This window comes from Aphis gossypii, chromosome 3, assembly GCF_020184175.1.
Source record: "Aphis gossypii isolate Hap1 chromosome 3, ASM2018417v2, whole genome shotgun sequence".
Classification (NCBI taxonomy): Eukaryota; Metazoa; Arthropoda; class Insecta; order Hemiptera; family Aphididae; genus Aphis; species Aphis gossypii.
In genome coordinates this window covers 37,505,871-37,525,729 of record NC_065532.1, presented here as the reverse complement: position 1 = coordinate 37,525,729, position 19,859 = coordinate 37,505,871, and positions in this window count along the sequence as shown.

Here is a 19,859-nt window from a genome sequence, read left to right as displayed (position 1 = left end):
TTATCAGTTTTTATTACTGTAATGGTGTTATTCTGTACAGGCTGCGAAATTTTATTTAATTTATAAATACCACTAGATAGCGTTGTAGTTATCATATGGAGATGGCAGTTATCTTGAGGTTGGGTTATCGTATTTTAAAAATAAATTCCATAATATGCAATTTAAAATTTTTATTCGTCTCAGATTCCTAGGAAAACGAATAGCGATGATTGATTATTGGTGAATGTATTTGTTTTACAATGATGAGTTTTTTCCGCGTGTTTTATCACCTTTTGTGGTGATCTTTTTTAATTATTTATAAGCATTAGACATTTTTCATTTTTATTTTTTATAAATGTCAACTAAAAAAATTGTTCTCTGGCCAGTCCCGTACGCAGGGGCCCTTCAGGTTTCACTATAACCATAAATATATGTATAAATTGGATTATAATTTTTTGATCGATTATATTAAAATATTATTAAATATTTTATAATCTTATTTGTAATAATGCATAACATGATAGTATACCACTAATATAGACTATAGTGTTATAGTCACATTATTCGTTTATCGATTTATTTATTTACTATTTACTAATTAATTATTATTGATCCTATCTATTTTATACATTTTTTAAATTTTTTTTTTTTTATCTCAGGTTTGAAAATTGAATACGAAATTCCTTATAAAAAGTTTTTTATTTTAACCAAAAATATGTAAACACTTTATTTTTTATAGACATTTGAAGTTTAAATTTGAACTCAATTACATATAATTATTACCTAATTAGTCGATAAATAACAATGTTAATTATTTTGTTATGATTTAAAAAACATTCTTAGGGATTTAAAACTTTTATGTAACACGAACAAGTATAATATTATAAATTGTATCATATGCAATGGGATTTTTAAAACATTAATTAGTTTTAAAATATTATCTATTATCTATAATTTATTCAACCTATTCACACGGTTTTATGGTAAGGTGGTATTTACTGAAAAGTTAATAGGTAATTAAATATTAATAATATAAGAAATTCAACGTTTTCGGCAAAAATTAAATCAATCTACCAACTACCATAATATTATATTAATAATAAAATAAATTACTTTTATAGAAACATCAAAAAAACGTTTCATGTACTTATTAGTTATAGAGATTGATAGACAATCTTCGCTCAGAATTTTTTTTATGTATAATAATAAATTATAGCATTGAATTCAAATTTAACATAGGTATCCATTACTGTGATCCACTCTATATCTACTGTATAGCAGAATGGTACCTACTTATTCACCTTTTTAAATTTAAAATTGAACTTTGATAGTCTGATATTTTAATATCTAATCTGTATAATATATATTTATTAAATAATTTAAATGAATTGCTTTTAAAAGTTATATGTCAAAGGTCGAATACAACAGATGTATTATTATAGCCAAGTATATTCAACAAAGTTTAATTACCAAACCTAAATTAATTGGAGCAGTAACAAATTTCGCAGTAAGTGTAATGTAACAATTAACTCTATATTATAATTTATGATAAAAAATATTGTACGAGTGTTGAGTATTCTAAGTAGATAAAAATCAATTGTTAAACGATTTTATCATAGAATGATAATTCTTCTTAGCGGCACTGAGTAAATTACCATAAATTAATTCTTGAAATAAAATTAACACTCATTATAAGTATAATATTTATAAACCATTTCATAATAATATAAAAACTATTACATAAAAATATCAATATATTTTTTATAAATTAATAGTACCGGATAAGGTAGCTAGCCTAAACCTCGTTAAAATTGTTTAGAATCTCAATTGGTATTCTGGTTCTATCCAGGTCTGATGACACCACTGTCTTTTACTTTTTATTTTGAGTTTTCTGGAATAATTACTGATGTGAGTTGAAATGTGAGATACTATAAAATGAAACACTCGAAGGTAGTGGAGTTTAGATAGCGACATAAGAAATAGTGATTATTTTTTAATCAGAGTGGAGAGGATTATTCGAGACATTGAATGGAACAACCAAAGAAATTGTGAGAATTGGTAAGTTAGGTTAGATATTAGCAATCGAAAAGATAGTAATTGGTCTGTGTGATGAAGGATAGTTAGGTGGACTATTAGATTTTAGGGTGTATGGTAGAATATTTTTAAACAAATTCAATATATTATAATTATTCGGGTATATTTAATCTAAAATAATAATATTAAAATACACATGCATCCATATTTTTTGCTTTCTTTTTATGCTTTTGTAATTCTGTTTTTCGGTTTTCATTTCTGAATCAAATTTGTATTACATATATATTTGGTTTCTATTTTAATTTAATATATATTTGAATAGTTAATTGAATGATTGAATAATGTTACTTATTAGAAAAATATTTAAATAATCTGCACTATAGAATAATTTTATTTATCAAACTAATATAATGTAATATATTTAGATAGAATGAAAAATACGTGCATAAAATATTGAAATGTACATGCACATTATTATGAGAGATGATTCAAGTATTTTTTTGGCCAATTGTTATTTTTAAGACTAAATATAATTAATGTTAGAGTATATTTTTCAAAAACTGGCTAGACATTGTGTCCCTAATTTTAAAATTGTTAAGTTTAACCATTGCAGTAAGGAATTGGCGATCAAATTGTTAACTCAAGTTGTTATTATTTTTGTATTATATTATACGTTAGTGAATAATATTAATTATTATATACGATTTAATTTTAAGTATAGATAATTATTTCAGTATACTATGTAAATTTTTATTGTTTAAATTATTCGTTAACTATATTTTATTTTAGGAATTTACCAGCACTTATCAGTTAAACTTATCTTAGAGCAGGGATGGAAAATTTAAGATTCTAGGTGCCAAAAAATTAATTTTTTTTTTTGATATTTGTCATTAAATTAAGGATCATATTATATAAAGTACTAAAAATATGGTGTTGTTTACTGTCAAAAAGTTAATATAAGTAGGTACCTAAATATTTGTATTTTTTTTTGTACTATGAATTTGCCATTTCTAATAATTTAGGAACTATATTTTAAGGAATTTATGGATTTAGTAATCACGTGTCTAGTGTTTTAGTGTCTATAAGTAAATTTAATCAAGATTTTATTTAGATTTTATTCAAACTTATACAAACACAACAATAAGTGCAAACACAATAAATTGCAAATAACGGTCAAAGATACGTTTAATAACTTATGGATTATCATCAATATCATCAATATAATAGGTATAATATACACATATTTGATCGATATATACCTTAATTTGATACACCATATCCTCGAAAAACCTTCAGGAAACAGGTGATGTGAACAGGAATTGGCGAGGCTCGTAAATATATGTAAAGAATTCTATTGACTCATTTTTTCGAGGTATCGTCGCACTTAATAAACGGCGCAGCGATGCGAACGCCAAAACGATACCTACCAATGATCGAAAACCGAATGGCACAGTGGATGCGAAGAAAAAGGCCGTCAACGACCTCCTTCTACTTAGACTAACCAACTAACTACGCAGAAATCCAACTATGAGTAAACGGTATAATATTTTTCATTCAGCACTTGTCAGTCTTGAAAAATACATTGAGAATGGGAAGTGGTGAAAAACGATTTTTAGTCACTAACATTTTTCTTTAAAACGGACTAATGAAAATATTTAAATATCAAGTATAAACTCGTTGACCACGGTACTCACTATATGTACACATAGTTTTATCTATATATTGTATGCATATTGTATAATATACGGTATACTTGCGACTCATGAGCAGATAAGCGGTGACTACGCGATAATTTCATTCGTCAGTCAAAGGAAACACGGTCGTCACCGATCTCTACCCGCGTCTATCGCGTTGCGCGTCGTTCGATTCTTGATTAAAGTGTTTTTGCGTTGTCGTTCGCAAATGAATATAATAGTAGTATTTGAAATGAATTGTCGTATTTAGGGTATACGGGGCCCAGGAAGGATAAAAAAATGGCATAACCTAATTTTAGATTAATACTGACAAATAGAAAAATAATTAAATGTCATGTACAGACTAAAAGTTAAAATGTAGGTAGTTATTTTGTGTACCTACAACTTGGTATGTAATTAAATTAAATAATTATTATTTATTGACAAAATAAAGGTTATTTAATCTCTTATGGGGAATTTATAGAAATTTTTGATATTTCATACCGAATTTTATAGTAGGTAATAATATTGTATTAAATTTATTATTTATTACTATATAATATTATGATTTAATAAAAATTGATTTGAATAGCGTTTTTAAATTTTATCATTGTGGGAAAATGAAAAAAATTCAGCCCGGGAATTACCGGCCTTAAAATTTGTTTCGTCCTGGATTTTCGTTTTCGTTTTTTTTTTAGTCTAATAAATCACTTTTATTTTAAACAATATCAATAATGTCTTCAATATCAATGTTATTCTATTCATTATTTTTTTATCAACCACAAAACAGAAACGCCTCTAATTATTAACTTACTATAATACATAACAGCCCGCTGTCTACCATAGCTGCGGTTCTCGGGGAAAAGTCAACGACTGAATTTTATAGATTTAGTTATTTTACAATTCTCGTAGATGTAGAACATCAAAAATATTCATGACACTGCGGCGATAAGAGTCAACCTGGTATGTACGTGTTAACAATAACAGTTTATTAAAATGCGAGTATCCGTGTTACACGCTACACGCAGCACAGGATCCATGACATTGATCCTTTAAAAATTAACATTAGAGCGGCCTTTTTGTAAAATTAACCTAAAAAATTATGCAGGGGTTGATTTTTGGTACCCTTACTTATAATATTTTCATATTATGATACTTTATTTTGTCTTCATTTAATTTTGTAATTTGTCACCAAAAACTTATATTCACCAATGTCTGAATCATTGCAGTAGATTGTGATATATTGCATAATGTATTGTTGTAAAACTATTGAAAAACGCTGTATTTAAGAAAAAACTATGTATGCATCTAATAATTATTAAATTAATAAAATTCATTATATAGGTAGGTTATCTAAGTATCTAAGTATAAATGTTACAAAATAATAAATATGAATACCTAATATCTACCAAGTCTTTTATGACATTGAAATTATTTTTTTATATATAAATTTCGATTGCGATATAAAAAAACTAATACTTTAACATATTAATATAACATAATATAGTTAAGTTATACTCGTGTAATAGTTTGACAATTTTAAAATCATAAGTATATTTTTTTTAGTAGGTAATTTAAATTTTTTAATATAATAATATACTATTCTACTTATTTACGTATTAAGTGGTTTTAATAATAATGTCGAGCAGCTGGCGTGTACAATGAAAACTCCATTATACTAGGTACCATAAAAATTGAGTTTTATTTTATGGAATTTTAAACTACGACTGTTTTTATTATTTTTATTTTTAGATATAGAAATACTCCTAAATTATTGTTGTATATGATCCATCATTGTGCTTACATGTGGAATAAGCGAATTATAAATAATATATGAGAATTTCTCACATGATTTGTATACTTACCTATACCATATAATATGTATTATCTACCTACTTATATTAAAATTATCCATTTATTTATAGTTTTTAAAATAATGAATAAATCAATATTTCTATACTTATTCCAAAGTGTCAATTGTTGTTTCAGTATATTTATAATTTAAATACTTACTACCGTTGTCAGTAGATTTTTTGGCACCATCTGGTACCTAGCGTTTTCAGTAAATGTCCACTAACTGGTGTTGTCCCGAAAAATCTATATCAACGTCACGCTAACATGAACAAAAAGCGGGAAGTTATGTCTCCTAACATCCACTCAAAACTAATGACCTTATATATATAATTTATAACTAAATGATAAATCCAATAATACATCAGAAAATAAATTATGATATTATATTAGATTTAGTAATTTGTGAAACATGTTGAAAACAAATGTGACGTTATCGCTCCGCCCGGATGCCAAGCTATATCTGACGACGATTGTGCATTACATTAATATTAATAATCTCAAATTGTTGTTATTTTGATATAAGTAAAAAAAAAAAAATAAATAAATAAAAAAAAATTATACCGTTATACCATTATAATATACCTATACCTATATATTCTTGTCTCCACTGAAATGAAAACTAAAGTTGTAATTTTTAATTCATATTGAAGCACATTCGATTCATATTTGAAATTCATGAATATAATGAATTAAATTAAAGTTGGGTCAGGATTAGGGGTTTTATGCGTTATACTAGTGGTTCAAATTGAAAACAGAATATCCCAGTGAAATTAAAAGCTTATAAGTTATTATTTTATGAATATGGTAAGCGAGTTCAAATAAAATTAAAATAATTCAATATTTTGAATGTGTAAAATGAACGAGGACATCATTATAAATTAACTACGATATTATTTCATCAACATGTAGTACTAAATATTATGCAGGATATTATTGTTTAAAATACTTAGATAGTGATTTAGTAATCATATTTGATCCATTTTTTAACTCTTCGTTTTATTTTATATATTTTTTGAAATTTTTTGTATATTTTATTAGGTAGATCAATATATATATACACAATATCACGTATCACAATGCTATTTTCAAAACATTTATATTAATGTTATGTTATAATTGCCTATTTGCATTCCGAATCTATTCAAACAGCTCTGTAGTTCTACAATAAGTCAGTCGATATTGACAAAAAACTTAATTTTATATTACGAAATAAATATTATTTTTCTCTTATATAAATTTATTTTATTTTATAAAAATTTTTAACTAAATATAACTGAATTATATTTATTAAGTCATACAGATACAGATTATTTTGGCATGTCTATTATAATTTAAAATAGATTTATTAAAATGGACTATTGAGCATACTGCTGTTTAAATGTTTTAATTAGGGATTTATAATAATATATATATATATGGTTATTAGATTTTTTTTTTGATATCGGTGAATTATCTTCAAATTGAGGTTTAAAGTTGAATAATACTATTCAATTGATATTTAAGTTATTGATGACTTTCAGGAATGAAGCAGATTGGTATAAATAAATAAATGGTTATATACTGTAATGTAAAACAGCAAATATATGCCTGTAAATAGTATAAACATCACGGATTATTAGTATACATATGATATTTGTTAGTATTTGAAATACCTTCAACGAATGTACTACTTACAAATAGAATATCTCACCAACATAAGCATCACATAGTTTAAAAACAACATTGTTCAACCTTTTTTTTTTTAACAATTATATTCAGGTTTTTATAGGTACATCTATTGGTAATTGGAAAACTGTAAGGCAACATTAAATGCGATAGATTAATGAATGGACACATCATAGGCGTAGGTATACATAGGTTACTACAATGATAGTAGTATAATCCTTAAAATAAATTCATTATAATTAGACAGTATGCTAAAAATACAAAATCTTAGCCATTAAAAATCAAGTAGAAAAATAATAAAAAAAAATCCAGAACTTTAATTTCATAATAATTTTAATACATAGATATATTAGTAGCTAGTATTCATTAGTTTATGACGATTTTTATTATTAACTAATAAATTAATATTAATATTAAACTAACATACGTTTATACGTACAGACTCGTATGTTTAGTACAAAAAGAATAATAATAAAAAAAATGTTCTTGTTAAAAATCATAAGATTTGAGTTATTTGTATTGTGTATGTAAGTATATAAATACAACAGAACACAATGCAATATTATACAAAGCAATAATAATAAAATATGATTGAAACATTTAATCATATTGTACTTTGATATAGTATTAGGTAGTTAAAATATTTAGAACTATGCTGTGGATTTATTTAGTACTTTATTGTTATTATTTTTATTTACAAACTATATCATGTATGAGTATATATTTTTTAACTATAAACTGTATATAGTAGCATTATTTAAACAAAGCAAATAAAATTGTTTTGAAAAATAGCAAATTTCTTTGATATTTAACATTGTCATTATGATCATCATTATATTGCGAATATTCATATTTCAAATTTTTTAATAGTTTCTAATATTTGAATAAAATTTACTTGAAAGTCGCTTTATTTTATATCTAATATAAATTTAAATAGTACTTGGTAGTGTATAGGTTTGGAAAGATTGTCAACGGTTACACGACATTTTGGATGAGGATACCCGGCTGTGTAATACTAAAGTGAGGTAATTTGTTTGACATTGTCACATATTTTACGTTCATAGTTGTGCAACGAAATTGTAGTCTTAAATGGAAACATATTCCTCACCACTCTTTCTCGCAGCGTTTAATGCATTATAGATATTAATATATTATATACCTACAAGTAGTCTTTTTATAAATGCTTACGTCATATTATACGTATAATAGTAATATTATATTCGTCTTCTTATATGTTAATTATTTATGCATTAATAACTACTGAGATTTTTTTCTTTATTCAGAGATCCTATAGAAGAGGAATCAAAAAGCGAATTTGCCCATTTTGTTAGAAGAAGTTGATTCAATAATCTTTTTTTTATCCAACCATAAATAATAGTAGGTACACGTATAATATTATATATCGAGTTCACCTCTGAAAATTGATCTTGGTACTACATCATTTATCATCTTCTTCATCGTGTTAACTATATTATGAATTACATTTATTATCTTATAAATCGTATGGTTAAGTCACATATTTTATTCGTGTAGTTATAAGAAATGAGTGAAATGTGTGTTTTACATTCAAATCCTCATTTCTAGACACCTCCTACATAATTATGTATTATTATGCACATTAATTTCTTTAGAACGTTTTGTATTGTTTGATCATATACAAATTTTATAGTTTTTACAGACGGTATAGTATAGTTGAATTTATTTCTTAAAATGAGTTACACCTGATGTTAAAACACAATAATATTGGTGGATATTAAAAATAAAAAAATAAATCCCAAAAAGCTTCTGTATTGTTGGTATAGTACTATAGTCTTTATGGGTGACACTATGTTTTTCCAACTATGGTGAAAAAAATATGCATACCTACTCTTAATAAGAGTTTATTTTGCAATCAATAATTTTAATAAAAACCTTTTGAATCGTTGTCATTTTTAGCAAACGTGTCAATGAAAATTAAAAACTTTTTTTATAGAACCAACTATACACAACTATTGTGTAAAGTTTATCCAATGGTATATTACATGTTTGTGTTTTCATTGGGATTCAATTAATTATTAATATACAATTTGTGGTACGTTGAATACAGGTATGTATGTCACTCAAAATTTATTTACATGTTGATATATAACACCTCATTACTTAATTGTAAGTTTTTCACGTATTAATGTATACCTACGTAATATGTATATCTACTTAAAACCAAATTTTTATAATTTATAAAACATTGTCATACATACTAATTACTATAAAAATGTATAACATAATAATATATATATATATATATTTATAATGTTAAGTATTATTTATGTCTTTGTACAAATTGTCTGCAAAATAGATTGTTTTAAATAGTAATTTTATATATTTTACTATATTAATATATACCTCTTTTTAAAATTGTTTTATCATTTTACTGAAAACAATTTTTTTAGTGCAAAATCAAATAAATAAACACTTAAATATTGTTCAACCACCATGTAAACGAAGTTGTAGTGCTTACAATCTTTATAAGTATATTATGATTTTATGACACCATTTATGGTATCCATAGGTTAAGTTATTATATTTTTATCAGTATGAAATATAATGTATGGTTCATTACTGTAATTTAAAATTTAACAAAAAAATATTAGTTTTAACTATTTATGAGGCTTAAGTCGTATAAAATATATTATGTTATAACTTATAACGGTAATTCATATTTTCTATATAATTTTCTTGAATATACATTAAATTTTTTTTTTTTTTGATTTTATTGATTATTTATGCTTCATTTTCCAAGTTTTTTGAATGTCAATTTTACATTTTTATAAAATTATTTACTCATATTATATGTTTACATAATCTCATTGTGTACCTACATGCAACTGGGCAGGGTCTGAGTGAATTATTTTATGCTGATACATATAATATATTATACATTTTTACTTAAAATAAATCCACCTATTTACCACTTAATAATTTTTGAAATGTAAATAGGGAGAGATATGGAAAGAAATTTTTAGTAACATGGGTTAAGATTCTATGAATTATAAGTCCATAGTTTAAAGCTTATTCAATGATATTTAATGTGCACGTGCGGACATTTTCCGTAATTTGTTATGTTATACAATGGTTAACCTGAAATAGAGATTTTGATTTTTTTTTTTTATGTAACGATACTCTAATGATACGTCATAAAAACGATGATAACACTAAATGGTTAGTTAATACAAAAAAAAAAGACATTAACAATTGTAATTTGAGCATATCAATAAATATATTGATCTGATATTTTAAACTCATTACTCAAATATTATTATTCGATGTAATAATTTTAGTTCGGAAATGAGTACGAGATTTCTCCTTTTACATATAGATATTCTCTTTTAACTAAACGTGACAAATAATAAATACAGATATCACCTTACCTTCTATTGAATTTGTACGCTGAAGTCATTATTTTTTTGGATGTTGAATTGATTGGTATTTTTTAGGAGTTAATAAAAGACAATAGAATATATAGTAATAGTGTTTTAATTTCAGAAATGATATTTTAATTTAAACTTAAGAAATTTACAATAATGGGATGTGAACAGAACGAGTGACTGAGTGTTTTTTTGTGTGTGGTGTGGGTTTCTATAGATGTTGTATGTTTGACATTATGATAATTGGATGTGATATAATGATATTAACTGTTTTCATTATTTTATGGTATTTAATTTATTGACATAATTCTTAAAGCTATCTATAGTTATTAAATAAATTGATTAAAATGTAAATTATAATAAACTAATATAATATATGTATAAATTTATTTCTCATTTAAGGTTTAAATGTCGTCTAATAAGTATGTACACTTAAACATAATCTTAATGATATATATTATAATATATATAGTATCACAATTATGATGTAGATAATTTGATTTCTTATTTTAAATTTAAACGTTATCTATTAATGTTATGCAATTAAATAAAATCTCAAAGATACGCTATAATATGTATCATTACAATTATAATGTATAATTTGATTTCTTAAACGTCATCTAATAGATGTATAATATATATATACAATTAAATATATAATTTTAATGAATTATTATAATATAATTGTATAATTACATCTACCCCAATTTTTTTTTGTCTCTACATCTATATGCTTAAATTATGTAATGTTAAAAAAGAAAAAAATGAATATAAAAAACCTATGCTTTAATATAACTAGTAAATATGATACAATGATTTTGTAAAAGTAATATTTTTTTTTTTAGATATTTTCTGTGACTGGGTTGTAATGATGTATTTATTAGAATGATAATCTTTAATCTTTTAATTGTTGGATATGTTTAAATTTGTACGTGGAGTTAAATCTCAGTTTGAAGTTAACAATGTTTGTAACTGTTTTTCGTTTTTGTGTATAATACTGCTTGTTCTTGTTTTTTCGTGTATGCTGTGCATTATAATATAATGTGTGATATACTATTAAAATGCCAGCTACTAGTTTTATATTTCATCCAAAGGTCTTGTATAATAAAGATATATTTAAATTAGTATTAATGCATGTACAAATTATTTTTCATATAAAAAATATTTCTAGAATACCAGATATGAACTCTCCAAAAATTGTGAACCAGCCCTACGTTTTTTTTAGTTAATTATCTATTAACCTGCTTATGGTGTTTTCATCGATTAGAGTATCAAATTTTAATCTCTGATCTATAATTGATAAGCCCATGGTTTGTCTAGCTAGATTTTTTGCGAGGTTTTTATCTCTCAAGGAAGTACTAGGTATTGTTGAAAGGCATTCGTAGTATTATATGTATGAATTTCAGCTGTAATTAGATGTTTAGAGCTTTTATAAGCTTAGGTACATTCTGTAGATGGTTTCAGGGTTTGAGATGTTTTTATTTCGTTCACTTTTGAAGTAATTATGAACCAAACTCCATCTAGGTAAAAAATGGAGGGTAGATCCGTGGAAGATGATTTCAATCTATTTTCGTACCATATTTTTGTAATGTTTTGGTTTTAGGAGCCATGAAATACGATTGGTTATTGCAGCTCTTTATAACATGTATTTATATATAAGATTTCCACTTTAACTACTTTGCATTTTATTAGATATATTATTTCTCTGGTTTTAATAGCTGTGAAACCAGCAGGACCTTCACCCATTATATAACCAAATTTAGACAGACTGTAAGTAGCTAAACTTAATTTATGCATTAATACTTTTCATTCTAATTCACACTGTTTTTGTATTATGTCTGCATATAGAACTGTAATTGACGATTTGAAATGATTTTCTATGTAAACTAATTTGGTATGAATAAATTCCATTAAATCTAAATTTTGTGTTGAAATATTTTTAGTTTTAAAATGATTGAAAAAAAGTGGATCTGTTAATATATCTAATTTATAATGTTCTATTTAGATTATTGGTATATGACATGCATATGTTTGTTTTATGTCTTTGAGAGCAAAAACTATTTTATCGGATTCAACTAAATAATATGTATGTTGATGTTTGTTATTAATTGAAGTAACGATGAAAGCTGGTTCGTCTTATAAAATTATAAAGTCGTGGGTATCGCAATTATAAGTATTGAGATCCCATATTATTTCGCCTTTGTATGAATCTAAGACGTATTGCTCTGATAGTTTAAATGAATTACCGGTTGGTAGTTTAAGAGCATTTTCTTTATTGTTAACTATTGCCATTCCAGTAGTTAATATGATTTTGAAGTTTACTTGTATAATAACGTCTTGCCACGTGCTTCTTTCTGATGTAAATGTGGTACCTTTATTTCCGTGTTTGTCAATAAACTCCGCTATTGTAGTGGAAAAAAAGTTTTGTCTCATTGTTTTTAGCCCTGTTATTACTCCTCCAAGTGGAAAATGATAAGTTAGCCTTTGGCAGATTTCAGAACAGCGTGCGCTGCCAATTTCTAATATTTCCGTATAAAATTAATTTTCTTCCATATGTGTATCTTCCAGTATTGAGCATCGTGATATTAAATAATTTGTTATGATAGAGAATGGTTTGTATGGGATTGGGTATTATGGTTTTGTTTTTCGTAGCAATCGAATCCTTTGAATAGGCTGAACGTAGATTGTAGTTGGAATATCACAGAAATTTACTTTGAGACTATTGAAAGCTGTTATATTTATTTTAGGTGCACCACAGTCATATGCAATGAATCCAAGGGTTTGTTGTAACAGCGTGAAGGTGAAAATCGTTGTTAAGTGCATCTTGATACAGTTAGACTTTTAATACAATATTTAATATAATTTTTGTGTTAGATGCGTGTTGTATAAAAATATAATATATTTACCATACAATAAATTTGAACGAGAGTGAGTGAATGAGCACTTTTTTTGTGTGTGGTGTGGGTTTTTATAGATGTTGCGTATGTGTGACATTATGATTATTGGATGTAAGATAATGATATTAACTGTTTTAATTATTCTATGGTATTAAATTTATTGATTTAAATGTAAACTATTATAAACTAATATAATATATATTTAAATTTATTTCTCATTTTAAGTTTAAATGTTGTCTAATACGTATGTACAATTAAATATTATCTCAAAGATACGCTATAATATGTATCATTACAATTATAATGTATAATTTGATTTCTTATTATAAGTTTAAATGTAATCTAATAGATATAGTACAATTAAATATAATTTTAATATATACCATTACGTATTGTAATTGTATAGTTTTAATGAACCACAAAAATTAGAAAAATGATTTATTAATCACACAGTACATAATGATGTACCTATAATAACAATATACTATTCCGATTTCCGATATTTAGTATAAATAAAGTATTTTTTGAATATTGTGTATCATTTGTACCTAATTGACATTTTTACCACACATAAATAAATTGTATATAATATATTATGTAAAAAAAAAAATTGATTGGTAATTTCACAAAATTATATCAAACTATACCTATAAAAAGAGAAGTATAAACATAAATTATATTTATATTTTGAGAACTATCTGTATGTGGCTATAATAATTGTACAAATGTAAAGTTTAAACTTAAACATAAACAACATAATATGAGTTATTATACACACATGTAAATTGTAAATTTAATGCTTATCCCTTTCTCTTTTACACATTGTATTTTCAACGGGTTCTTCGTTTAAAGCATAATATTGTTCCACTGTACTATACTTTGCAGACATCAAAGTAAAGTTACACAACATGTTTTAGATACCGTGCAAAAACTAACTGGCACATGACAAGAAACTATTAACAAGGCATTTTCCGAGGAATATTGTGTTTGCTGATGGAACTTTTATTAGACATTCACCTAGTGTTCTGATTAATGCAAAGGTAAAGGAAGAAAAATTACTATTTTAACGTACATCATAGATACATCTATAGCTGTATTTGGGTATTAATAAAACTATGAATCTTCTATAGTTAAAAAAAAAGTGAATAATTATTTTATTAACATTAAAGTAAAAATAATTTTTAGTAAAAAAAAAATGCAGAAACTTTTCCCCATATGCTTGTTAATTACTAAACGAACGATAAATCTTAAGATAATAGTCATAATACCATTTAAGTTATTAAGAAACGAGGGGTAATATGCTAAGATGAACAAAAAATGTCAATGTTGTATAATATGTTTTATAAATTAGTTTAGAATATATTATTACCTATATTTAAGCATACTTTATGTACAATATTGAAAAAAAATACATTCCATTAAAATTTACATAATAATCAAAATAAATTAATTTTTTATGCGAATTGGTTTAGTAATGTTTTGTTTCTTATACGACGAATTATAATAGATTAGGTTTAACATTTGTTTATGGTACTCGGTTAGTTTACAATAAATTAATTTTTCGAACTTGATACATACCTATACTTCATAGTAAGTTTATAGTATTATCAAAATAATGAAAGGTTACTAATTTTAAGGCTAAGAAATACATACACAACTATACAGATGTTGAAGTATCTTTAAGTTAAACTTGATAAATCTAAGACGGTAAAATGTTAATTATTTTAACATTCTTGAAATATAAAATAACCATTTATGTTATACGTTAATAAGTAAATGGTATTTGTAATATAATATAAAATTAATGTAAAGACTTATATATGATTTAATATATTTTACAAGAACTGCGTGTCCAATGTTTGAAAATATAAAATATTCATACTGTCTTATTGTTTAAGTTTTTTTTTTATTAAAACTAAACTATTAAATTTATTTTTATGATTATAAAAATATGCATTATACTTTAAAGATATCTGTGTCTTACGATTTTTAAAAGAAAAAACCACCGTCACTGTCTACTGGTTCTTAAAGATAAAAATGCTATCAATCATGCTACTGTTGTCATAATTATAAATTAATTTTTTTAAGGATAACGATGTATTTATGTTGTTAAGTATACTCTTGTTAATTTTACTATAATTTTTGAATATTGATTTAAATTTTTAATAACCTATTTTAATTTTACTAAGGTACAATTTTTAAATAATCATTTTAATATTATATTAAAATTTAATGAAAAAGTTTTTAATTGAGTGTTTGATTTAAATATATCTGACAAGTATTAGTTCTCAATTTAAAATTAAATTTCCATAACTTAATAAAGGGATTTAAATCTAATAGATTTAGTTATATCAATACTTTATTAATGAGTATTTTATTTATTTTTCTTGATATAGCAATATTTATCAGCAATAATGCATTGACAGTTTTTCAAGAAGAAATATCGACTTTTATGTTGGTGATTTGGTTATTTTGTTTAATATTTAGGTAATTTTAACTGTATTAATATTAGTGTAAATATTTTTTAATCGTAACGTCATTACTCATTACTGTGTGATATTTATAAAAATGTTATAATCAAGTCTCACATTTCTTGTAATATTATATTAATTTCCTTTTACTCTGTTTATTTAAAATTGTAATAAAATTTGATACTACTTAAATAGTTGACATCAAAAAATAGTTCTAAGAATTTATTGTCTTATTGAGTTATTATAATTTTTATATTTTTAGTATTGGATTGATTGGGTATTTGCGTTTACATTCATATTAGTTATCTGTAGGAAATATTATCTGCACCTAATGAACTTTTTATATTCTTGTTATTTTAATAGTTGTAAGTTTATAACAAAACTGCAAGGTATTTTGAGTTAAAAATAAATAAACATTATTAACTCATAACGATAGGTAATAATTTTAACAGTAAAATCTACAATTTAAAAATTAAACTGATAATTTAAATGTTAATATATATATATATATATGTATACATATTTTTTTTTATTACACGACTTAGTTTTATTATAAATACATTTTATAATCTGTAATTTATTTCTTATAATTAGTAAAAGTTAGTTATGGTGAGTGAATAGGTGGCTTATGAGGTTTGTATGAAGAAATCCGTTGATGGATCTTTATGATGTGTGGCTGTGTTAGCAGGTCACGAAACCATTTTCGTTTCAGTTGTCTTTTGGGGTTGTCTGGTATATTATGAACAGATATGTCAGAGATGAGAGGATTGCGATGGTTGTAGAAGTTACAGTTAAGATGTTTGTAGAAAGTTTTTGCTACATTTTGTAAAATTGGAATCAAGAGGTATTTATAAAGAGTGTAAATTAAGACAGACGTAAAATGGTGCATTACTGTTTTAGTAATTTCACGAAGAATTTTTGATTGGACATATTATAGTTGTTGAGTGAATATCTTCATAATTTGTTTCAATGGTTACATAATACGTAATATATATATCATAAATGATATAATATATTATTAAAATTATATTATAGTTGAAGTGACAAGTACAAAAGTTTTGAGTTAATATTATTATAAAACTTTTACATGTATATAGATTTAAAATGCAACTAAATATTTTGACTAACATTTTAATTAAATAAAATGTATATATTTATTAATTTTTGCTGAAAAGTCAGGTTTAAACATTGTCTAAATCTAATACGTTTCAATTGTTTATTTTTTAAATATTGTAAATAACCCTTAAATCCACAATCCAATGTTTCAAACATCGTAGTTTTAAAATATAGTTAAAAAAAATTTAAGTTAAAAATTTTCTTAGCTTTTGATATTATGGTAATTTTCAAAATAATCTTAAAAATTAGTATTAATTTTTAATATAGAGTAATTTTTTTACTGCACAAAAAATGTCTTAAAAAATAAAATTGTACTGGAAATGTCACTTCATATATAGAATAAAAAATGATTTAATACATAAAATGACATGGTAAGATTAAAAATATTAGGATAGTTAGCAAGAATGCAATGAATATATTGTACAATGTACATGTATAGTATTGCATATCTTCTAAATGTTATAAACGTTATATTTAACGTTTTATACATAAAGTTATGTTTGACATTATTTTTTTAATAGATATATGTATCTGGATATTATGATTATATTAAGTAAAAATATTAAACTATAGTCTTAACAATATTTTGATAATGACAATCTTCAACAAATTAATATAGTCGTAACTTAATAGCTGCAACTATTTCTACTTAGCTTAAATAATTAAGGCTGCAGTGTTATAGTACAGTGTGTATAGTCTATATTCGTAAACCGTAGACAGTTTAGCGCTGTGAATACTAATAACCGTGGTTTATACTCAAGAGTGGGAGGATATCAGATGTATGCTTATATATGTATGTAGGTATATAAAGAGCCTCTACTCGATGGTTTATTGCTTTTCCTATAAATCCATTTGTATAAATATAATATGCGCTCGTGTATACATGCAACTACGAGAATATTATTTTTGAGCCTCGTAGTGATATGTATTATGATTTTTATTCAACAAAAATCAGGATAATTGAGTTTTTTTTTTTTTTTAATTAATAATAAATTAATATGATACAACAAGAGCTAAACATTAAATTTTCTATTTAAGTATTATCAATATTTATAGTCATATAGCTATTGTTGTTTTATCTGATTTATATTATAAAAATATATATTATTTTTTAAGAATGCAATGTATTGTACAGTTATTATATTATATTATATTTTTAATATAATATGATATACAAATACTATGAATTATATTTTAATTAAATATAATGTAATAGTTATAATTATCGCTTTCTTATAACCGGTTTTTTGAAATATTATTAGTACTTAAGTATCTGTGAAAAATAATGTGATTATATTGTTTTCATTAATGTGGTAACACGGCGCAATGAATAGGCATTTCAGCTACACTACTGTCGTGGTTTTCTTGGTATCTCATTATTTATAACTTAATAATTTTATATGTATGGTTTGTTAAGAATAGAATATAGGTAATGTATAGTATAACACACGATAGTAAAATATTAAACAAGTGAGGTAATATTATGTTTATATGCGACTACTTGCTAAGTTGAATGATTGAAAATGAACAAATTGCCAAAAGTTTTTATTTTAAAGTACACATTTGTAAATAAAACTAAAAATCATAATTAATACATTTAATTTTTATAAAAATATATTTATTTATTTGTAGTATGAATATAAATTTATTTTAAGGAATGGAAAGGTATTACACTCAATCACAGTATAATTTAGCAATGTGATCTTCATAAATTCACTATGTAATATTTTAGTGATAAAATAATTTATTCAAATAAAATGTATATGTTACATATTTTGTTTATTACTCTAAAAATCGAATGAATATTGTGTGATATTCATCATTATCAAAAAATTGTATAATGCAAACTGAGATTTTTAGTGAAAAACAAACGTGATAAACTAATAACTCTAATGTGATCAATATGAACGTTTATTCCTGTACCTTATTTATATATATATTTTATTATTTTGAGTAGGTATTTAGAAAACATATATTTCTATTATATTATATTGTTATTTTTTGAAACAATTATTGAAAATTTTTATTCAACTATTATTAGGTCTTGTATGTTTTGACTACGGTAGATTATAATGCACTGAGATTTTAACAAATAAATTCATTATTAAGATACGAGTAATCCACTAATGAAATAAATAAGTAATATTATTTATATATTTATTTTCCTATGATAATAAAAAATATTGTTTATTGTATATATAATATTTTTTTATAAGTAACTAATAGATTATTTTAATGAATATATTGAGTATTTTAGTTTTAATGTATATTGTTGTTATTTTTATAAATTATAATTGAATCTTTTTAAATACTGTTGAATAACATTTTTAAGTTTTATAAATTATAAAAAAGAGCTTATAATTCACATACAAAATTAGTTAAAATGGCTGGAATTTCAATAAAAATTATAATTAAATTTCACAGAAAAAATTTAATTTATCGATTTTCGCTTGTCTTACTATACATTTGGTAGGTAACTTATCTGCAAAATGCTTTCATTAAATTTTTGTATGTTAAATTCAGATCACTAGTTTTAACAAAAAGAAAGAATATTACCAACCTAAAAGTTAAGTATTTTAAAATTCTCAGAATATATTTTATTGTATTAAACATATTATGATGTCATGATGGTGTTGTATCATAATTTGTAGTGTAACAAGTTACAACTACTAGCAACTACACCAGCTGCGGGGTGCATTCTGCGTAAGACCGTAATCACTTTTCTAAGAAATCGTTATTAAAAAATAGATTTAAGAGAATACCCCA